Genomic DNA, 12,275 nt, shown 5'->3' on the forward strand with positions numbered 1-12,275 from the left:
ATAATGCACTCCACATGTTGGCAAATTCTTCTCATCTTTTTTAGGTACTTGTAGGCTATTTATGATTTTCAACACAGACTAAATCAAACTATCGTGTCTAAAACCACCTCTGACTCTGACAGCAAGTGACACAGAAATAGATCTGCTAAGAAGACATTTCCTCCTGCTGCTGAGTAAGAAGTAGTCCTTTGCTTTTAACAGGGCAAAGCTGTTTTCGGAGACCCCGAAGCACACGCGGAAATCACTTGCAGCTAATGCCTCGACAGCCCTGAGTCAGTGGTTCTCACCCCTGGCTGCACAGGACCATCACCTGGAGGGCTTTTAAAATTCCTTAAACCCGAGTGCAACAGACCAATTAAATCAGAATCCCTAGAGTGAGGCCCGGGCATCGGTATTTTTTATGGCTCTTCAGGTGATTACGGGGCCTGGTCAAGGCTGAAGACCATCGCTTTAAACCCACATCTTTGGGTGAACTTGTTCCAAATGGTTCAGCAAGTAAAAGCGTTCGCTGCTGGGTCGTGGTCTTCCAGCCTCACCTGCACAGCCTACTTACCACCCTCGGCATCCCTTCCACTAGTTTTATTCCTGATTCAACCCAGTTCTGCAGGTTCTGAGTGCCCACTGTGCACGGGGTGCTGTGCTAAGAGTCGTGGTCCTGGTGAGCTGCTCTGGAAAAAGTATCGCATCATAAAAAATAAAAATCACGCCACCTACCAAATGGAGGCAAAAACTGGAAGACTCTAAGGGGTCACCTGAGGGTTAGGACGTGAATACTTTGGAATATTAAAATCCGTCTGATGAGACCATCAGTGAACGTGTCCCGCTTCAAAACAAGACAAAACCCTGCTGTTATTCTGAGACACTGAGTTAGGATTTTTGTGTAAATATGCAGCATTTAAATTTTATTGGCATGTAACATGCATACAGAGACGTATGCAGGAAGCATTCACGGGCACCTCGATGGGTCATTACAGAGTGGACACGCTTGTGTGGCCAAAAGCAACATCAGCTTCGCTCCGGCCTCCCCGACACACCCCGCCATCACTTCTCCCTCCCTCCTCCACGAAGAAACCAACATCTCACCGGCTAACACCGTAGACCAATTTCCGTTTTTGATAAAAGCAGTTTGTTACAGAAAATTTTAAGCATTTACAGAATAGCAAAATGCTATAAGAGACCTGTCACCCAGCTTCAGTGACTCCTAATTATCTGCTATTTCTCTTTCATCAATACCTCAAGCTACTACCCACCCTTCACTTTTTTTTCAATTGTTTTTCTTTTTCATGAGGTAAGAGGTCCATACATTGAAAGGCACAGACATTAACTGTGAGAAATAAATGCACCCATGTATACGTCACCCCTTTCAAGAACAGAATATTTTCATCACCTCCAGAAAATTCCCTCAAGTTCCTTCCCAGGCAATTTTTTCCTCCCCGCACAAGCAAATGCTCTTGTGATTTTTTTTCACCACGGGTTCATTTTGCCTGTCATCCTACAATCACCACGGGTTCATTTTGCCTGTCATCCTACAATGATGCGTCACGGCCAGCTTGTCTCACTCAGCAGTGTGTTTATAGATTCATCCGCAGTGTGTGCCCCTGTAGTTTGCTCCTTTAAGTTCTGAGTTGTATTCTCCTGTGTAAACATATCACAGTTTGTTGATACATTTTTCTATGTATGGATATTTGGGTTACTTGCTGGTTTGGGCTACTCTGGCCCAAGGGTCTATGAGCATGCTTGTACAAACACTTTTTGTATTCCATTTAATTCCTTTACTAGCATTTAAGCGACACCTCTTTGCATTGTTTTAGTGGTCGTTCCAGGGGTTACAATATGCATCTTTCACATATTACAATCCACTTAGAACTAAGAGTGTACTATTTTCAGACGTGGACATTATAAAAACCTCTCTGTATCCTTTGTGCTACTGTTGACACACATCTCCCATCTGCACGTTATAAACCCCACGATACAATGTTATAATTTTTGCTTTGAACACTCATAGGTCTTTTAAAGAAAATAAGATAAAAAGTTACTAATAAATATTTGGAGGAAATATCTGAGGCCAATATACTGTGTCTCCTTTAAGTTTCCCTGGGAATGTTTGCATTCAGGACCAAATCTCGCCTACGGTCATATCCGGTGACGACTGCACCCTCTGGGTAATAATCCAATGCTGGCTCACATTGTTCCAGTTTGAGCCATTGGGAGCTCTTCCAGGTCAGCTTTTTTTTGACATTTCCATACTTTTTTTAAAAAAGCAGTTTCTTAGTTTCTGGCATTATTAAGATGCTCCAGGCTCATCTTGTATCTTCCACCTCAGTGCCAGAATTAGCCTTTTCTCCAAGAAACCCTGACTCTTTTTATTGGAAAATGGTACAGTAGTTCCCCCCCCCCCACCCCGCCGCTTAGCTGTGGTTTCGCTTTCAGCAGTTTCAGTTACCCATGGCCAAGCACGGTCCAAAAATTTTAAGTGAAAAATTCCAGGAATAAAAAATTCATGTTTTAAACTGGGCACCATTCTGGGTAACGTGATGAAATCTCTCCTGTCCGGCTCTGTTCCGCCTGGGTTCCCCCGCCATGGACATCGTCTGCTCCCGGCACCCAACCATCCACATCATCACGGCTGAGAATCCAGGATCACTGGAAGCAGACGATCCTCCTTCTGACATATGGTCAGAAGGTCAGTAGTAGCCTAATGCTATGTCACAATGCCTACGCCATTCACCTCACTTCATCTCGTCACCCAGACACAAGAAGAAGGGTGAGTACAGTATGATAAGATATATTGAGAGAGAGACCACATCCATGTAACATTTTTACAGTATACTGTTATAATTGTTCTATTTTATTATTGGTTATTGCTGTTAATCTCTTACCATGCCTAACTTATACATTAAACTTTGTCATAGGTGTGTAAGTATAGGAAAAAAATCATAACGTATATATAGGGTTCAGTAGTATCTGTGGTTTCAGGTCAGCGAAGAGCTGCACTGCAGCGGTGCAGACTGTGCGCTGCAAGCGCTCCAGGCAGGCTTCACAATCCCCGTGATCCTTCCTGTGTGTTCTCTTCTCCAACCAACTACACAAACCACGCAGCTTTCACATTAAATAATAGAAAGAAATGGGAAATAACCGCAGCACTAGGACAGCGCCTACCAGATGAAAGACAGTAAAGAAATGGTAGTTTCCTTTCCTTCTTTGTTTTTCTGCGGTGGGTTAGAAAGGCAGTTTCCCTAGAGAATGTTGACTGAGACGTCGCTCCAGCACAAGGAACCAGGGCTAAGGAGCAGCTACTGGCAGCTGTATTTGTGAGCTGCCTGAGCTGATTTATTATTTTATTTAAAGTTATTTATTTATTTTTGGCTGTGTTGGGTCTTCATTGCTGTCTGCGGGCTTCTCATTGTGGTGGCTTCTCTTGTTGCAGAGCACGGGCTCCAGGCACGTGGGCTTCAGTAGTTGTGGCACTCGGGCTCGGTAGTTGTGGCTCGTGGGCTCTAGAGCGCAGGCTCAGTAGCTGTGGCGCACGGGTTTAGTTGCTCCGCGGCATGTGGGGTCTTCCCGGACCAGGGCTGGAACCCGTGTCCCCTGAGGCGGATTCTTAACCACAGCGCCACCAGGGAAGCCCTAATTTATTATTATCACGATTACGTTTTGACAGATCTACTCAGTACTTCGTATGTGTGAAGCCCGTAATAGCAGATCTGGCTACAACGGTGGCTGGCTGCACCATATAGCTGAATTCGTAGACAAGTATTTGGAGTGATTGTCAGGGGCTGGTGTGTAAATCAGTGCCAAGTGTATGTAAGTAGGTCTCCAGGCCCAAATTCTGCCTCGTGACAACACAGTCCACACCACAATAACCACACTCGCTACTCTGAGCATCTGAGGGCACTTGTGTATAGACACATTCACATCAACAGAGCAAACAGCGTTCTTGGTGGGGCGGGACACACTCGGGGTGTCCATGTGGCCCAGGTTCCAACGCGGAGTGGGGTGACAAGGCTGCTGTCCCTGGAACTCAAAGCTTTAACAAAGGTGGTAAAGAAGTGAGAAAAGGAGGAACCTGCTGTTTCCTCACAGCCTCAGGCCCAGCCGATCTCTAGTCCAGACAGGGTGGAGAAACGGGATTTGCCCTAGATAAGGATCTGCAGGAAGATTTCAAAGCAGCCGTTTGAGCCCTGGAGAGGGAGCCACGTGGGTGAGCCTTCATCTGCAGAGTTGCCAGGATGGCCCTGCACAGATGTTAGTGATCTGATGGAAGGAAGTGAAAAGTGTTCCTTCTGACAACATGTCAGGGCCCCTGCTCTAGAATCTGCGATCGTTCTGTCCAGAATAAATGTCCTTTCGGTCACCAGCACAGCAACTTGGGCTTCCCCTGGGGCTAAATGTAAGCCCTGAATCCAGTGAGTTACAGCTCAGAGGGACCAGGCCCAGTAAGCTCCCCACTCATGGTCATGTGAAATAAATAGTGCCGTACTTAGCAATCCTGGACGAAGGTAACCGTCATGTCAAAAAAGCATGTGCATCTTCTAAGTTGTCATAATATTTTGGAAAGCAGCCTTACAGAAATGTATCTGTGGGTATTCCCACTGATAGTAAGAAGTCACATTTCCAGTTCCTTCCTGATGCTGAGTATTGTGTTTTTTGATCCCTGCCAATCTGATCCTTTAATATGTATGCTTTTATATTTATTTCTTATTAGTGATGTTTAAAATCTTTTCATATTTTAATTAGAGTTTTAAATTTCTTTTTTAAAACTGCCTCTTCTTGATATTTTTGTATTAGAGTACTGATTGTTCCGTTGCTAATTTGTCCATCACATACATTGCGTATATCGGAAATATTTGGTCATGGTCCTTGACAATTAATAATCATTAAACAATTTTTATCACAAAGCATAAATCGTGGCATTTTCTTAAACAAGTAAACATTTTTTTTCATGGTTAACCTGAAAATGTGTGCAAAATTGTTCTACCTGATACTTGTTTTTTAGAACCTGTTCCTTGAGCTGTAGGAAGATCACTGCACCTTACAGTAAACCACCAGAAATGCTTGTGGTTCCTATTTTTCAGCAACAGAGTGAGTCTTGGGCTCCTGAAGCTTGGAGGGAGGACACAGCTGAACGCAGCCCCTTCCCAGGGAGGCAGGCAGAGCAGCTGGGGTCACGCGAGTCCCCGTGAGTCCCCGCCTGCCGCTGGATGGCAAAGGGGCAACACTCAGCAGACCTGTCACGTGCACTTAGCATCAAGGAGCAAAATTAAGAATGCATCACTCTGGTAATTTCATTAGCCGTAATATTCAAACTGGAAACATATTTGCTTTAAGTACTCTAGAAAGCAGTACGTCAACAATTCCTGTCCCCTTTGATGGAGGGGAAAAAAAACCCCAGATTTTGAGACACCCACCAGAGAGGGTGGCCCAGGTGGCTGAGTAGGAAGACCTTGAACTCACCTCCTCCCACAGACACATCAAAATTACAACTACTTACAGAGCAACTATCTATGAGAATGAGCTGAAGACCAGTAGAAAAGATTTCCCACAACTAAAGACATAAAGAAAGAACCATGGTGAGATGGATAGGAGGGGATGCAATATAGTCAGACACATGCCCCAGTTTTCAGAATTGCAGAGGTTCTCCCCAAGGAGAAAGGGGTCCAAGCCTGGGGTTCCTGCTTGGGGAAGATGAGCCCCCAGAACATCTGATTTTGATAACCAGTGGGGCTTATGTTCAGGAGAGCCAAAGGGCTGTAGCAAACAGAGACTCCCCTCTTAAAGGGCATGTGCAAAACCTCACACACTCCAAGTCCCAGTGCAGAGGCAGTAATCGGAAAGGAGCCTGGGTCAGACCCACTTCCTGACCTTGGAGAGCCTCCCCGAGAGGCAGGGGCCAACTGGGACTCCCCTGGGGAGTGAAATGTAGGGTGGTTAGAGTGTGTTTGAACTGCAAAAACACAAACGTGTGGCGTCTGAACACGCTACTAAACAACGAGTGGGTCATTGAAGAAATCAAGAAATACCTGGAGACAAATAAAAATGGAAACACAATGACCCAAAATGTATGGGATGCAGCAAAAGCAGTTCTCAGAAGGAAGTTTATATCATTACAAGCCTACCTCTAGAAACAAGAAAAATGTGCCATAACCAACTTTCCCGTGCAGAGGCAATCATGCACGTGTTTCTGTAAAATAGAGATTACACTCTATGCTTTCATACACCCCTTTTTAAATAACCAGTGTTACTGCAACCACTTCAGAATTCTTTGAAACAATTTCAGCGGCTATATAATATTAAATCCAAAGAACATGTCCTATCATAGGAAACAAACTTATGGTTACCAAAGGGGAGAAGGAGAAGGGAGGGGCAAATTAGGAGCACGGGATTAACAGTAACACACTACTATGCATAAAATAAACAACAAGGATCTACTGTAGAGCACAGGGAATTATACCCAATATCTTATAATAACCCAATATCTTATAATATACCCAATATCTTGTAATAACCTATAATGGAATATAATCTGCAAAAAAATCACTCTGCTCTACTCCTGAAACTAACACAATATTGTAAATCAACTGTATTTCAAGAAAAAAATATAAAAACATGTTATACTTTACTTCCCCATATTCACTGGACATTTAGGTCACTTTCCAATTAAATTTATATTTATTTACGCAATTATTTGGTTTGTCTGACTCACCAGACTGCAAACTCTTGTGTTTGTTTCGTCACTATTACATTCTTATCCTGTAGCAGTACCTGAACTATACCAGGGAGACTACAGAATCTGGTGAACGAAGGTGCCTATGCTTCGATTCTTGGTTCAAATCACCCTCAACCACAAAACATTCCTGATCTACCTCAATTGTACATTGTGGTCTCTCTTCTGAAATTTCCTTGTGGTTCTTTTTCTGGAACTCCCTTGCAGGAAAAAGAGGGAAATGCTGTTTCATGAGCAGTGTTACGTGCTGGGCACCGTGCTGGCCATATTCAAGGAGAAAGTCCATGTCCCCAAAGGGTAGCACCTCAGCCTAGAGGGCATGCTGAAAAACCCACCACGAGGGGCTTCCCTGGTGGCGCAGTGGTTAAGAATCTGCCTGCCAATGCAGGAGACAACGGGTTCGAGCCCCGGTCCGGGAAGATCCCACATGCTGCAGAGTAACTAAACCCGTGCGCCACAACTACTGAGCCTGCGCTCTAGGGCCCGCAAGCCACAACTACTGAGCGCTCACGCCACAACTACTGAGCCCTTGTGCCACAACTACTGAAGCCCGTGCGCCTAGAGCCTGTGCTCTGCAACACTAGAAGCCATGACGATGAGAAGCCTGTGCACCGCAATGAAGAATAGCCCCCGTTCGCTGCAACTAGAGAAAGCCTGCGCACAGCAACGAAGACCCAATGCAGCCAAAAATAAAAACAAATAAATTTAAAAAACCAAACAAAACCCACCACAAAATCTTCAATCAAGGGACCTTCCAGAACTCTCTGGTGGCCTCACCAAGCAGTCTGACTCTGGACAAAGCTCAGGTCCACCCCGCCTGAGATCTGTCCCCTATGCCTGGGGACAGTCTGAGAGGACAGAGGCCAAGCACACGGGGCTCAGGGGATTGGCTGTGGTGGCTGAGCCCTGGTCAGGGAGATGTGAGCTGGCATCTCAGGAGTGGATGCCAACAGTCTGACTTTATCGAAGCGGGGGTTAGAAGAACTTTGTGACAGCATCTGCAAAGAGAGGGAAAATGTGAAGGAGGAATGCACGAATGATAAGTCATTAGCTCATCTGGAGAAAGGGAGAAGAAGAAAGCGGGATTCTGAGACTTTCTTGCCTTGTTAACGTACTGTGCTTATTCTCAGAGAGACCTGCCCAGAATAAAAACATCACTCCCCAGCCCTCAAACTGCAAGCCAGAAAGAGAGGTGTGAATCATCACACGCCCAGATCAACACAGGCCTTCATTTCCTTCCCCCTTAAATAACATTTTTTTTTTTTTGGCCGTGCCACGTGGCTTGTGGGATCTTAGTTCCCCGACCAGGGATTCAACCTGGGCCCACAGCAGTGCAAGCACCGAGTCCTAACCACGGGACTGCCAGGGAATTCCCAAATGACACTTTTAAAACTAGTGAATTTCTCAGATTTTTCACCTCACACATGGGAGACACAAGGTTTCAACACTAAGAGTTAATCGAAAATAATGCAAGATTTTACTTCCCTTCACATCGTAAATTTTGAGTAGCTCTATTTTTTGGTGCAATAATGCACATCTTTAAGCAGCTGAGCAAGTATTTAATTACATTTTATTAATGATTTTAGGAAAATGATATAGAACTTCCTAAGGATGAGCGTGTGAAAGACTTAGGCGGGAGAGGAAAGGTGGTGGCTGGAGGTTGCAACATCCAACCAGATTTGATTTTAGAGATAGGATAACTTTCAAAATTTAAGCAATTTACACGACAGACTTCCATATGGATGAAGAATGATTCTGGAGTATACACGAAACGCAGAAGACATCTACCTAATGGAGATGAAGTAGATACAACAAAGGTTAGTACAAACTTTGCTCTCTATGCATTTCCCTTTCTGAATGCTGTCACCCACCACCCCTGCACTGTCCTAACCTTGGCTCCTTCAAGGCACCGAGGCCGGGATCAATTGTGATAAGAGGGAACGATAAATAAACACAAGAACTCCACCCCAAACACACCCCACACTCCCACCTCCATTTGCTCACACGGTTACCTCCCTTCTGCTCAAGTCCAAGTCCTCCCCATCCTGAGAGACGTCCCTTAAAGGCGACGTCTACAAACTCAGCAAGAACACATGGAGACTGATGCACAATCCTATGTGATCTGTAAGAACCTTTTTTCATACGGGATCTTAAAAAGACATGAGCATCATGAAAACTGCAAATCACATGACATTGAAATTAATACTGACGTCAGAAGAGTAATTGGGGCAACGATGATTTTGTACAGGTGACCCAAGAACAGATGCTCTATGAAATCAGGAGAAATCTGTTCCTTTTCCTCCCTTTGAAGCCCAAGCGTGGGTCAGATCCTCCAGGAAAGACCTACACTTGCTGATAACCCTGACATTTATAATATGGATGAGAAATGACCCTTAAGTAGCTTTCACTAAAAAATTTAGCTAGTTTTCCTCTGAAAACCACCATTCTTAGAAAGCACAAATTTCTCAAGTGTTGAGGGACCAAAAGATGTACAATTACTTGCCAGTCAGTGTTTCCTATTCCAATCAAGAAGTCCTTTCTCCCAACCAACGTTCCACCTATAAAAATAGTTGTTGACTTTAATAGCCATGCCAGTCTCTGCACTGCCTTAAGAGGTCAGAAGAATGCAAAGAAACGCGAGAAGAAAGGGCAGATGCTTTCCAGCCATCAGGTAGAGCTGGTACTTTGAGAGCTGAAGGGCTTTCAACACCCAGCACACAACAGAGGAGCTGTGGGTAACACTGAAGTTGTCAACCGGTCACCTGCTTTCACTCTCCATTTGCGGGTCTTCTCATCATTAGTGCTTTGCAGCTACCTCCCTCCAGCCTGCCTCTAGCTGTGCAGATCTTGGGGAACAGTGCATCTTCAGGGAGATTCAGAACTACGAGACCTGCCACGCAGCATCCCTGCCACTTGGGTGCCGGCACGGCCATCCCCAGCGTGTACTCTGAGCACTTGTTTCTCAAGAGGCTCAGGTGAGAATCTCCCCAGACCACCTGGAAAATTGAAGGCTTCACCGTCTCTAGAGATTCACAGTGGGTATTTGCATCTTCTGAACCAGTTGGACCCTAGGACCTATTTATCACGTGGCACTTATTAATATCCAAGCACCTTGTGTCCTACAGAACATCTATGGAAAGCACTGAGTTCATGCATCTGAAATCTTCTCAGTTAATGTCTATGTTCCGGGCAACCCAGGAAGGCACGTGGAGCTGCTGTGTGCCTCTGCTGGACCCCAGCAGCGCAGAACTTACCTCCACCTACCTTTCCAGGTGAACAGAATACTGTTTTCACCACGCACACAGCTCACTGCTAAATGCACTCCTGACAGGTACATTCTGCTCTGTCAGGGCCGGGTCTCCGAAGCTCCCTGCTATCCCGTCCTTCCTCAGCCAGCTCACTTCCACCCACCCACGCACTCAATCCTCACTTCCTTTAGGAAGCCTCACCTTCCCTCCACTCCCCGCAACCTCCCAAACCCCCAGGCCGGGTTCAGGGCGCAGCCTCTACACTCATCTGCACCATTCACCAACTAAAAGTAAAGAGACGCTTCTTTATTACTTGCTGGGTGCTGGCACGTAATAAATACTTGTGAATGAATCTCCCACTAATTACTGCTCCTGGAGGACAAGCACTGTATCTTATCAGCTTTCTAGCTCTAGCACCATCCAAGCACACAGTAGCTGCCCAATAAATACATTTGTTTAACAAATATTTATCATCCGTATTTACGTACCCAGCTCCTAATATTCCCTCAGGAGTCAAAATATTAACGACTTGGATAAATTAACTTGTACAAAATAGGAAGGGACTGGCCAGGGGAAAGGGGCTCTTCCACTTTAACAAGTGACTTTTAAACAGACAGCTCAGGCCGAAGGCATCACTCCGTGTCTGCCCTCCAGCTCGTAAGGAGCGGAGGGGAGCAGGGAGGCTGCCCTGAGCCACCGCCCTCCTGTTAGATCTGGATCAGGCTCCTCCTAATGCTGTGACTCCTGGGGCGCTAGTGCACCCCAGGCCTGCAGGGCACTGTCCCCTGAGCTGAACAGGGCTCCGTCATGCTCAGCGATTCCAGCACTCTGGACAGCTCCATTTTTCTTCAGGTAGAATTTGTGCTTGGGGCCCTGCCCTGCTTGTGCAGAGAAGGACTCAGGGGACTGCAGACAAGTTAATTCACAAGGAACTCTGAAAAGTGCTGCCCACCGTGGCTGCTTGTCTCATCTCTCCCACGACCGAACTGGCCACTCGAGAGACACAGTGTCACCAACCAGAGGCCACAGCCCTGAGCCCGGGAGGCTGTGGAGCCCGAGGTTTAGGGCACAAGCTCACAGGCCGGGGAACGACTGCAGCTGTGAGTGGGTCGGCTGAGGGCGGGGCTTCGTGGGGACGGTGCAGCCCTGCAGCTGGGGTGTCCTGTAGCCCAGGAGCGGACAGGTGGTCGTCACTTCGTCACGCTCAAGCCCATCGGTGCGTCCTGGACCGATTCCCACGTGTAGCCCAGGCACAGCACTGACTCAGTCTGCCGGGTCCTCCAGTAGTCGGGGGTTGTCTCCCTCAATGTTGTGCGTCCGAGAATGTCTATTTCCCCTTTACTTTTTTTTTTTTTTTTTTTGCGGTACGCGGGCCTCTCACTGCTGTGGCCTCTCCCGTTGCGGAGCACAGGCTCCGGACGCGCAGGCTCAGCGGCCATGGCTCACGGGCCCAGCCGCTCCGCGGCACGTGGGATTTTCCCGGACCGGGGCACGAACCCGTGTCCCCTGCATCGACAGGCGGACTCTCAACCACTGCGTCACCAGGGAAGCCCCGCCCCTTTACTTTTGAAGGACAATTTCACTGGATACAGAATTCTAAGTTGGTGAGTTTTTTCTATTTTGCTTGCATGATTCGTGAGACAGATGGAATTTTACCTTGTCCCACTAGAGGTAAGGTCTTCATTTCCTGTCTTCTTCAAGACTTTCTTTGTCCTTGATTTTTCTGCGGTTAGAGTATGTCTTGGTGTAGATCTTTTTGGTATTTGCCTGCACAGTGTTCTCTGAGTTTCCTGAATCTGTGGTTTGGTGTTTATCACTCATTTGGGGACATTCTCAGCCTTTATTACTTCAAATACTTCCTCTGTTCCTTTCTCTCTTCTGCTTCTGGTGTTCCCATCATGTGTACGTTACACCTTTTGTAATTCTCCCACGGTTCGTGGATATTCTGCTCTCTTTCCTGCTTTTTGTAATAGGGAAGAACAACTCTGACTCCATATTAGACCTGCTTCTTTTACTTTATCCTTTGTGGTTCTATTGCTTTTGCTACAAGTTAATTACTAAAGGGATGTTGCCTATAACTTAAAGTATACAGAATGGCCCATTTCCTGGAACCTGGCCTCCCGTGCCTGACTGTTTAGCTCACAGGAAACATCCTGACCAGGCCCACCTGTGAATGCCTGCAGGAAAGAAGAAATTCCCCGTCTGCTGGCTTTCCAAACAAAGCCACTATTCGTGGTCCCAACACCTCGTCTCTCGATCGATTGACCTTTCGTGCGGTGAGCAGTGCAAGCTTGGACTCGGTG

General features: G+C 46.3%; 1 protein-coding gene across 4 annotated transcripts in view; it reads right to left on the reverse strand.

Annotated features, from left to right (window-relative positions):
* Nucleotides 1-12,275, reverse strand: part of RPP40 (ribonuclease P/MRP subunit p40) — a 47,633-nt gene that overhangs the window by 15,083 nt on the left and 20,275 nt on the right. The window lies entirely within an intron of this gene.

This window comes from Delphinus delphis, chromosome 10, assembly GCF_949987515.2.
Source record: "Delphinus delphis chromosome 10, mDelDel1.2, whole genome shotgun sequence".
Taxonomy (NCBI): Eukaryota; Metazoa; Chordata; class Mammalia; order Artiodactyla; family Delphinidae; genus Delphinus; species Delphinus delphis.